The sequence below is a fragment of the Phyllobates terribilis genome, unplaced genomic scaffold, assembly GCF_046119375.1.
Source record: "Phyllobates terribilis strain yellow unplaced genomic scaffold, ASM4611937v1 Scaffold_2__4_contigs__length_985480577, whole genome shotgun sequence".
NCBI lineage: Eukaryota > Metazoa > Chordata > Amphibia > Anura > Dendrobatidae > Phyllobates > Phyllobates terribilis.
Genome location: NW_027362762.1, coordinates 661,100,783 through 661,113,660, shown reverse-complemented (window position 1 = coordinate 661,113,660; position 12,878 = coordinate 661,100,783).

The following is a 12,878-nucleotide window of genomic DNA, read 5'->3' as shown; positions in this document are numbered from 1 at the left end:
GGCTGAACAGTGAGCGACACACTCAAACTGCTTTTTTTTTTAGATACTAAAGGCCCAAAACTGGATAGTACAGCGATTTGACCCGTGGAACTGCGAAACCACACTGGGATGTCGGGCCTACACAAGACTATTTTCAGCAGATATATTTTTGTGTCACAACAGTCAGGAGACACTACTGTTTTTCTTTACGGAAAAAACTACCAAAAGCTGAATAATAGAGATTTTTTACCGTGGGATGGCAAAACCACAGTTATTGTTTACTGGGGTATACCACACTTTTTTAAATAGAGATATTTGCGGCTGAACAGTGAGCGACACACTCAAACTGCTTTTTTTTAGATACCAAAGGCCAAAAACTGGATAGTACAGCGATTTGACACGTGGAACTGCGAAACCACACTGGGATGTCGGGCCTACACAGGACTATTTTCAACAGATATATTTTTGTGTCACAACAGTCAGGAGACACTACTGTTTATCTTTACGGAAAAAACTACCAAAAGCTGAATAATAGAGATATTATACCGTGGGATGGCAAAACCACAGTTATTGTTTACTGGGGTATACCACACTTTTTTAAATAGAGATATTTGCGGCTGAACAGTGAGAGACACACTCAAACTGCTTTTTTTTTAGATACCAATGGCCCAAAACTGGTTAGTACAGAGATTTCACCTGTAGAACTGCGAAACCACACTGGGATGTGAGTCCTACACAAGACTATTTTCAACAGATATATTTTTGTGTCACAACAGTCAGGAGACACTACTGTTTTTCTTCACGGAAAAAACTACCAAAAGCTGAATAATAGAGATTTTTTACTGTGGGATGGCAAAACCACAGTTATTGTTTACTGGGGTATACCACACTTTTTTAAATAGAGATATTTGCGGCTGAAGAGTGAGCGACACACTCAAACTGCTTTTTTTTAGATACCAAAGGCCCAAAACTGGATAGTACAGCGATTTTACCCGTAGAACTGCGAAACCACACTGGGATGTCGGGCCTACACAAGACTATTTTCAACAGATATATTTTTGTGTCACAACAGTCAGGAGACACTACTGTTTTTCTTTACGGAAAAAACTACCAAAAGCTGAATAATAGAGATTTTATACCGTGGGATGGCAAAACTACAGTTATTGTTTACTGGGGTATACCACACTTTTTTAAATAGAGATATTTGCGGCTGAACAGTGAGCGACACACTCAAACAGCTTTTTTTTTAGATACCAAAGGCCCAAAACTGGATAGTACAGCGATTTGACCCGTGGAACTGCGAAACCACACTGGGATATCGGGCCTACACAAGACTATTTTCAACAGATATATTTTTGTGTCACAACAGTCAGGAGACACTACTGTATTTCTTTATGGAAAAAACTACCAAAAGCTGAATAATAGAGATTTTTTACCGTGGGATGGCAAAACCACAGTTATTGTTTACTGGGGTATACCACACTTTTTTAAACAGAGATATTTGCGGCTGAACAGTGAGCGACACACTCAAACTGCTTTTTTTTTAGATACCAAAGGCCCAAAACTGGATAGTACAGCGATTTGACCCGTGGAACTGCGAAACCACACTGGTATGTCGGGCCTACACAAGACTATTTTCAACAGATATATTTTTGTGTCACAACAGTCAGGAGACACTACTGTTTTTCTTTACGGAAAAAACTACTAAAAGCTGAATAATAGAGATTTTATACCGTGGGATGGCAAAACCACAGTTATTGTATACTGGGGTATACCACACTATTTTAAATAGAGATATTTGCGGCTGAACAGTGAGCGACACACTCAAACTGCTTTTTTTTTTAGATACTAAAGGCCCAAAACTGGATAGTACAGCGATTTGACCCGTGGAACTGCGAAACCACACTGGGATGTCGGGCCTACACAAGACTATTTTCAGCAGATATATTTTTGTGTCACAACAGTCAGGAGACACTACTGTTTTTCTTTACGGAAAAAACTACCAAAAGCTGAATAATAGAGATTTTTTACCGTGGGATGGCAAAACCACAGTTATTGTTTACTGGGGTATACCACACTTTTTTAAATAGAGATATTTGCGGCTGAACAGTGAGCGACACACTCAAACTGCTTTTTTTTAGATACCAAAGGCCAAAAACTGGATAGTACAGCGATTTGACACGTGGAACTGCGAAACCACACTGGGATGTCGGGCCTACACAGGACTATTTTCAACAGATATATTTTTGTGTCACAACAGTCAGGAGACACTACTGTTTATCTTTACGGAAAAAACTACCAAAAGCTGAATAATAGAGATATTATACCGTGGGATGGCAAAACCACAGTTATTGTTTACTGGGGTATACCACACTTTTTTAAATAGAGATATTTGCGGCTGAATAGTGAGAGACACACTCAAACTGCTTTTTTTTTAGATACCAAAGGCCCAAAACTGGTTAGTACAGAGATTTCACCTGTAGAACTGCGAAACCACACTGGGATGTGAGTCCTACACAAGACTATTTTCAACAGATATATTTTTGTGTCACAACAGTCAGGAGACACTACTGTTTTTCTTCACGGAAAAAACTACCAAAAGCTGAATAATAGAGATTTTTTACTGTGGGATGGCAAAACCACAGTTATTGTTTACTGGGGTATACCACACTTTTTTAAATAGAGATATTTGCGGCTGAACAGTGAGCGACACACTCAAACTGCTTTTTTTTAGATACCAAAGGCCCAAAACTGGATAGTACAGCGATTTTACCCGTAGAACTGCGAAACCACACTGGGATGTCGGGCCTACACAAGACTATTTTCAACAGATATATTTTTGTGTCACAACAGTCAGGAGACACTACTGTTTTTCTTTACGGAAAAAACTACCAAAAGCTGAATAATAGAGATTTTATACCGTGGGATGGCAAAACTACAGTTATTGTTTACTGGGGTATACCACACTTTTTTAAATAGAGATATTTGCGGCTGAACAGTGAGCGACACACTCAAACAGCTTTTTTTTTAGATACCAAAGGCCCAAAACTGGATAGTACAGCGATTTGACCCGTGGAACTGCGAAACCACACTGGGATATCGGGCCTACACAAGACTATTTTCAACAGATATATTTTTGTGTCACAACAGTCAGGAGACACTACTGTATTTCTTTATGGAAAAAACTACCAAAAGCTGAATAATAGAGATTTTTTACCGTGGGATGGCAAAACCACAGTTATTGTTTACTGGGGTATACCAAACTTTTTTAAATAGAGATATTTGCGGCTGAACAGTGAGCGACACACTCAAACTGCTTTTTTTTTAGATACCAAAGGCCCAAAACTGGATAGTACAGCGATTTGACCCGTGGAACTGCGAAACCACACTGGGATGTCGGGCCTACACAAGGCTATTTTCAACAGATATATTTTTGTGTCACAACAGTCAGGAGACACTGCTCTTTTTCTTTACGGAAAAAACTACCAAAAGCTGAATAATAGAGATTTTTTACCGTGGGATGGCAAAACCACAGTTATTATTTACTGGGGTATACCACACTTTTTAAAATAGAGATATTTGCGGCTGAACAGTGAGCGACACACTCAAACTTCTTTTTTTTTAGATACCAAAGGCCCAAAACTGGATAGTACAGCGATTTGACCCGTGGAACTGCGAAACCACACTGGTATGTCGGGCCTACACAAGACTATTTTCAACAGATATATTTTTGTGTCACAACAGTCAGGAGTCACTACTGTTTTCTTTACGGACAAAAATACCAAAAGCTGAATAATAGAGATATTATACCGTGGGGTGGCAAAACCACAGTTATTGTTTACTGGGGTATACCACACTTTTTTAAATAGAGATATTTGCGGCTGAACAGTGAGCGACACACTCAAACTGCTTTTTTTTTAGATACCAAAGGCCCAAAACTGGATAGTACAGAGATTTCACCCGTAGAACTGCGAAACCACACTGGGATGTCGGGCCTACACAAGACTATTTTCAACAGATATATTTTTGTGTCACAACAGTCAGGAGACACTACTGTTTTTCTTTACGGAAAAAACTACCAAAAGCTGAATAATAGAGATTTTATACCATGGGATGGCAAAACCACAGTTATTGTTTACTGGGGTATACCACACTTTTTTAAATAGAGATATTTGCGGCTGAACAGTGAGCGACACACTCAAACTGCTTTTTTTTTAGATACCAAAGGCCCAAAACTGGATAGTACAGCGATTTGACCCGTGGAACTGCGAAACCACACTGGGATGTCGGGCCTACACAAGACTATTTTCAACAGATATATTTTTGCGTCACAACAGTCAGGAGACACTACTGTTTTCTTTATGGAAAAAACTATCAAAAGCTGAATAATAGAGATTTTATACCGTGGGATGGCAAAACCACAGTTATTGCTTGCTGGGGTATACCACACTTTTTTAAATAGAGATATTTGCGGCTGAACAGTGAACGACACACTCAAACTGCTTTTTTTTTAGATACCAAATGCCCAAAACTGGATAGTACAGAGATTTCACCCGTAGACCTGCGAAACCACACTGGGATGTCGGGCCTACACAAGACTATTTTCAACAGATATATTTTTGTGTCACAACAGTCAGGAGACACTACTGTTTTTTTTTTACGGAAAAAACTACCAAAAGCTGAATAATAGAGATTTTTTACCGTGGGATGGCAAAACCACAGTTATTGTTTACTGGGGTTTACCACACTTTTTAAACAGAGATATTTGCGGCTGAACAGTGAGCGACACACTCAAACTGCTTTTTTTTTAGATACCAAAGGCCCAAAACTGGATAGTACAGCGATTTGACCCGTGGATCTGCGAAACCACACTGGGATGTCGGGCCTACACAAGACTATTTTCAACAGATATATTTTTGTGTCACAACAGTCAGGAGACACTACTGTTTTTCTTTACGGAAAAAAATACTAAAAGCTGAATAATAGAGATTTTATACCGTGGGATGGCAAAACCACAGTTATTGTATACTGGGGTATACCACACTTTTTTAAATAGAGATATTTGCGGCTGAACAGTGAGCGACACACTCAAACTGCTTTTTTTTTTAGATACTAAAGGCCCAAAACTGGATAGTACAGCGATTTGACCCGTGGAACTGCGAAACCACACTGGGATGTCGGGCCTACACAAGACTATTTTCAGCAGATATATTTTTGTGTCACAACAGTCAGGAGACACTACTGTTTTTCTTTACGGAAAAAACTACCAAAAGCTGAATAATAGAGATTTTTTACCGTGGGATGGCAAAACCACAGTTATTGTTTACTGGGGTATACCACACTTTTTTAAATAGAGATATTTGCGGCTGAACAGTGAGCGACACACTCAAACTGCTTTTTTTTAGATACCAAAGGCCAAAAACTGGATAGTACAGCGATTTGACACGTGGAACTGCGAAACCACACTGGGATGTCGGGCCTACACAGGACTATTTTCAACAGATATATTTTTGTGTCACAACAGTCAGGAGACACTACTGTTTATCTTTACGGAAAAAACTACCAAAAGCTGAATAATAGAGATATTATACCGTGGGATGGCAAAACCACAGTTATTGTTTACTGGGGTATACCACACTTTTTTAAATAGAGATATTTGCGGCTGAACAGTGAGAGACACACTCAAACTGCTTTTTTTTTAGATACCAAAGGCCCAAAACTGGTTAGTACAGAGATTTCACCTGTAGAACTGCGAAACCACACTGGGATGTGAGTCCTACACAAGACTATTTTCAACAGATATATTTTTGTGTCACAACAGTCAGGAGACACTACTGTTTTTCTTCACGGAAAAAACTACCAAAAGCTGAATAATAGAGATTTTTTACTGTGGGATGGCAAAACCACAGTTATTGTTTACTGGGGTATACCACACTTTTTTAAATAGAGATATTTGCGGCTGAACAGTGAGCGACACACTCAAACTGCTTTTTTTTAGATACCAAAGGCCCAAAACTGGATAGTACAGCGATTTTACCCGTAGAACTGCGAAACCACACTGGGATGTCGGGCCTACACAAGACTATTTTCAACAGATATATTTTTGTGTCACAACAGTCAGGAGACACTACTGTTTTTCTTTACGGAAAAAACTACCAAAAGCTGAATAATAGAGATTTTATACCGTGGGATGGCAAAACCACAGTTATTGTTTGCTGGGGTATACCACACTTTTTTAAATAGAGATATTTGCGGCTGAACAGTGAACGACACACTCAAACTGCTTTTTTTTTAGATACCAAATGCCCAAAACTGGATAGTACAGAGATTTCACCCGTAGACCTGCGAAACCACACTGGGATGTCGGGCCTACACAAGACTATTTTCAACAGATATATTTTTGTGTCACAACAGTCAGGAGACACTACTGTTTTTTTTTTACGGAAAAAACTACCAAAAGCTGAATAATAGAGATTTTTTACCGTGGGATGGCAAAACCACAGTTATTGTTTACTGGGGTATACCACACTTTTTTAAACAGAGATATTTGCGGCTGAACAGTGAGCGACACACTCAAACTGCTTTTTTTTTAGATACCAAAGGCCCAAAACTGGATAGTACAGTGATTTGACCCGTGGAACTGCGAAACCACACTGGGATATCGGGCCTACACAAGACTATTTTCAACAGATATATTTTTGTGTCACAACAGTCAGGAGACACTACTGTATTTCTTTATGGAAAAAACTACCAAAAGCTGAATAATAGAGATTTTTTACCGTGGGATGGCAAAACCACAGTTATTGTTTACTGGGGTATACCAAACTTTTTTAAATAGAGATATTTGCGGCTGAACAGTGAGCGACACACTCAAACTGCTTTTTTTTTAGATACCAAACGCCCAAAACTGGATAGTACAGCGATTTGACCCGTGGAACTGCGAAACCACACTGGGATGTCGGGCCTACACAAGGCTATTTTTAACAGATATATTTTTGTGTCACAACAGTCAGGAGACACTGCTCTTTTTCTTTACAGAAAAAACTACCAAAAGCTGAATAATAGAGATTTTTTACCGTGGGATGGCAAAACCACAGTTATTATTTACTGGGGTATACCACACTTTTTAAAATAGAGATATTTGCGGCTGAACAGTGAGCGACACACTCAAACTTCTTTTTTTTTAGATACCAAAGGCCCAAAACTGGATAGTACAGCGATTTGACCCATGGAACTGCGAAACCACACTGGTATGTCGGGCCTACACAAGACTATTTTCAACAGATATATTTTTGTGTCACAACAGTCAGGAGTCACTACTGTTTTCTTTACGGACAAAAATACCAAAAGCTGAATAATAGAGATATTATACCGTGGGGTGGCAAAACCACAGTTATTGTTTACTGGGGTATACCACACTTTTTTAAATAGAGATATTTGCGGCTGAACAGTGAGCGACACACTCAAACTGCTTTTTTTTTAGATACCAAAGGCCCAAAACTGGATAGTACAGAGATTTCACCCGTAGAACTGCGAAACCACACTGGGATGTCGGGCCTACACAAGACTATTTTCAACAGATATATTTTTGTGTCACAACAGTCAGGAGACACTACTGTTTTTCTTTACGGAAAAAACTACCAAAAGCTGAATAATAGAGATTTTATACCGTGGGATGGCAAAACCACAGTTATTGTTTACTGGGGTATACCACACTTTTTTAAATAGAGATATTTGCGGCTGAACAGTGAGCGACACACTCAAACTGCTTTTTTTTTAGATACCAAAGGCCCAAAACTGGATAGTACAGCGATTTGACCCGTGGAACTGCGAAACCACACTGGGATGTCGGGCCTACACAAGACTATTTTCAACAGATATATTTTTGTGTCACAACAGTCAGGAGACACTACTGTTTTCTTTATGGAAAAAACTACCAAAAGCTGAATAATAGAGATTTTAAACCGTGGGATGGCAAAACCACAGTTATTGTTTGCTGGGGTATACCACACTTTTTTAAATAGAGATATTTGCGGCTGAACAGTGAACGACACACTCAAACTGCTTTTTTTTTAGATACCAAATGCCCAAAACTGGATAGTACAGAGATTTCACCCGTAGACCTGCGAAACCACACTGGGATGTCGGGCCTACACAAGACTATTTTCAACAGATATATTTTTGTGTCACAACAGTCAGGAGACACTACTGTTTTTCTTCACGGAAAAAACTACCAAAAGCTGAATAATAGAGATTTTTTACTGTGGGATGGCAAAACCACAGTTATTGTTTACTGGGGTATACCACACTTTTTTAAATAGAGATATTTGCGGCTGAACAGTGAGCGACACACTCAAACTGCTTTTTTTTAGATACCAAAGGCCCAAAACTGGATAGTACAGCGATTTTACCCGTAGAACTGCGAAACCACACTGGGATGTCGGGCCTACACAAGACTATTTTCAACAGATATATTTTTGTGTCACAACAGTCAGGAGACACTACTGTTTTTCTTTACGGAAAAAACTACCAAAAGCTGAATAATAGAGATTTTATACCGTGGGATGGCAAAACCACAGTTATTGTTTGCTGGGGTATACCACACTTTTTTAAATAGAGATATTTGCGGCTGAACAGTGAACGACACACTCAAACTGCTTTTTTTTTAGATACCAAATGCCCAAAACTGGATAGTACAGAGATTTCACCCGTAGACCTGCGAAACCACACTGGGATGTCGGGCCTACACAAGACTATTTTCAACAGATATATTTTTGTGTCACAACAGTCAGGAGACACTACTGTTTTTTTTTTACGGAAAAAACTACCAAAAGCTGAATAATAGAGATTTTTTACCGTGGGATGGCAAAACCACAGTTATTGTTTACTGGGGTATACCACACTTTTTTAAACAGAGATATTTGCGGCTGAACAGTGAGCGACACACTCAAACTGCTTTTTTTTTAGATACCAAAGGCCCAAAACTGGATAGTACAGTGATTTGACCCGTGGAACTGCGAAACCACACTGGGATATCGGGCCTACACAAGACTATTTTCAACAGATATATTTTTGTGTCACAACAGTCAGGAGACACTACTGTATTTCTTTATGGAAAAAACTACCAAAAGCTGAATAATAGAGATTTTTTACCGTGGGATGGCAAAACCACAGTTATTGTTTACTGGGGTATACCAAACTTTTTTAAATAGAGATATTTGCGGCTGAACAGTGAGCGACACACTCAAACTGCTTTTTTTTTAGATACCAAACGCCCAAAACTGGATAGTACAGCGATTTGACCCGTGGAACTGCGAAACCACACTGGGATGTCGGGCCTACACAAGGCTATTTTTAACAGATATATTTTTGTGTCACAACAGTCAGGAGACACTGCTCTTTTTCTTTACAGAAAAAACTACCAAAAGCTGAATAATAGAGATTTTTTACCGTGGGATGGCAAAACCACAGTTATTATTTACTGGGGTATACCACACTTTTTAAAATAGAGATATTTGCGGCTGAACAGTGAGCGACACACTCAAACTTCTTTTTTTTTAGATACCAAAGGCCCAAAACTGGATAGTACAGCGATTTGACCCATGGAACTGCGAAACCACACTGGTATGTCGGGCCTACACAAGACTATTTTCAACAGATATATTTTTGTGTCACAACAGTCAGGAGTCACTACTGTTTTCTTTACGGACAAAAATACCAAAAGCTGAATAATAGAGATATTATACCGTGGGGTGGCAAAACCACAGTTATTGTTTACTGGGGTATACCACACTTTTTTAAATAGAGATATTTGCGGCTGAACAGTGAGCGACACACTCAAACTGCTTTTTTTTTAGATACCAAAGGCCCAAAACTGGATAGTACAGAGATTTCACCCGTAGAACTGCGAAACCACACTGGGATGTCGGGCCTACACAAGACTATTTTCAACAGATATATTTTTGTGTCACAACAGTCAGGAGACACTACTGTTTTTCTTTACGGAAAAAACTACCAAAAGCTGAATAATAGAGATTTTATACCGTGGGATGGCAAAACCACAGTTATTGTTTACTGGGGTATACCACACTTTTTTAAATAGAGATATTTGCGGCTGAACAGTGAGCGACACACTCAAACTGCTTTTTTTTTAGATACCAAAGGCCCAAAACTGGATAGTACAGCGATTTGACCCGTGGAACTGCGAAACCACACTGGGATGTCGGGCCTACACAAGACTATTTTCAACAGATATATTTTTGTGTCACAACAGTCAGGAGACACTACTGTTTTCTTTATGGAAAAAACTACCAAAAGCTGAATAATAGAGATTTTAAACCGTGGGATGGCAAAACCACAGTTATTGTTTGCTGGGGTATACCACACTTTTTTAAATAGAGATATTTGCGGCTGAACAGTGAACGACACACTCAAACTGCTTTTTTTTTAGATACCAAATGCCCAAAACTGGATAGTACAGAGATTTCACCCGTAGACCTGCGAAACCACACTGGGATGTCGGGCCTACACAAGACTATTTTCAACAGATATATTTTTGTGTCACAACAGTCAGGAGACACTACTGTTTTTTTTTTACGGAAAAAACTACCAAAAGCTGAATAATAGAGATTTTTTACCGTGGGATGGCAAAACCACAGTTATTGTTTACTGGGGTATACCACACTTTTTTAAACAGAGATATTTGCGGCTGAACAGTGAGCGACACACTCAAACTGCTTTTTTTTTAGATACCAAAGGCCCAAAACTGGATAGTACAGCGATTTGACCCGTGGATCTGCGAAACCACACTGGGATGTCGGGCCTACACAAGACTATTTTCAACAGATATATTTTTGTGTCACAACAGTCAGGAGACACTACTGTTTTTCTTTACGGAAAAAACTACTAAAAGCTGAATAATAGAGATTTTTTACTGTGGGATGGCAAAACCACAGTTATTGTTTACTGGGGTATACCACACTTTTTTAAATAGAGATATTTGCGGCTGAACAGTGAGCGACACACTCAAACTGCTTTTTTTTAGATACCAAAGGCCAAAAACTGGATAGTACAGCGATTTGACACGTGGAACTGCGAAACCACACTGGGATGTCGGGCCTACACAAGACTATTTTCAACAGATATATTTTTGTGTCACAACAGTCAGGAGACACTACTGTTTATCTTTACGGAAAAAACTACCAAAAGCTGAATAATAGAGATATTATACCGTGGGATGGCAAAACCACAGTTATTGTTTACTGGGGTATACCACACTTTTTTAAATAGAGATATTTGCGGCTGAACAGTGAGAGACACACTCAAACTGCTTTTTTTTTAGATACCAAAGGCCCAAAACTGGTTAGTACAGAGATTTCACCTGTAGAACTGCGAAACCACACTGGGATGTGAGGCCTACACAAGACTATTTTCAACAGATATATTTTTGTGTCACAACAGTCAGGAGACACTACTGTTTTTCTTCACGGAAAAAACTACCAAAAGCTGAATAATAGAGATTTTTTACTGTGGGATGGCAAAACCACAGTTATTGTTTACTGGGGTATACCACACTTTTTTAAATAGAGATATTTGCGGCTGAACAGTGAGCGACACACTCAAACTGCTTTTTTTTTTAGATACCAAAGGCCCAAAACTGGATAGTACAGCGATTTTACCCGTAGAACTGCGAAACCACACTGGGATGTCGGGCCTACACAAGACTATTTTCAACAGATATATTTTTGTGTCACAACAGTCAGGAGACACTACTGTTTTTCTTTACGGAAAAAACTACCAAAAGCTGAATAATAGAGATTTTATACCGTGGGATGGCAAAACTACAGTTATTGTTTACTGGGGTATACCACACTTTTTTAAATAGAGATATTTGCGGCTGAACAGTGAGCGACACACTCAAACAGCTTTTTTTTTAGATACCAAAGGCCCAAAACTGGATAGTACAGCGATTTGACCCGTGGAACTGCGAAACCACACTGGGATATCGGGCCTACACAAGACTATTTTCAACAGATATATTTTTGTGTCACAACAGTCAGGAGACACTACTGTATTTCTTTATGGAAAAAACTACCAAAAGCTGAATAATAGAGATTTTTTACCGTGGGATGGCAAAACCACAGTTATTGTTTACTGGGGTATACCAAACTTTTTTAAATAGAGATATTTGCGGCTGAACAGTGAGCGACACACTCAAACTGCTTTTTTTTTAGATAGCAAAGGCCCAAAACTGGATAGTACAGCGATTTGACCCGTGGAACTGCGAAACCACACTGGTATGTCGGGCCTATACAAGACTATTTTCAACAGATATATTTTTGTGTCACAACAGTCAGGAGACACTACTGTTTTCTTTACGGACAAAAATACCAAAAGCTGAATAATAGAGATATTATACCGTGGGGTGGCAAAACCACAGTTATTGTTTACTGGGGTATACCACACTTTTTTAAATAGAGATATTTGCGGCTGAACAGTGAGCGACACACTCAAACTGCTTTTTTTTTAGATACCAAAGGCCCAAAACTGGATAGTACAGAGATTTCACCCGTAGAACTGCGAAACCACACTGGGATGTCGGGCCTACACAAGACTATTTTCAACAGATATATTTTTGTGTCACAACAGTCAGGAGACACTACTGTTTTTCTTTACGGAAAAAACTACCAAAAGCTGAATAATAGAGATTTTATACCGTGGGATGGCAAAACCACAGTTATTGTTTACTGGGGTATACCACACTTTTTTAAATAGAGATATTTGCGGCTGAACAGTGAGCGACACACTCAAACTGCTTTTTTTTTAGATACCAAAGGCCCAAAACTGGATAGTACAGCGATTTGACCCGTGGAACTGCGAAACCACACTGGGATGTCGGG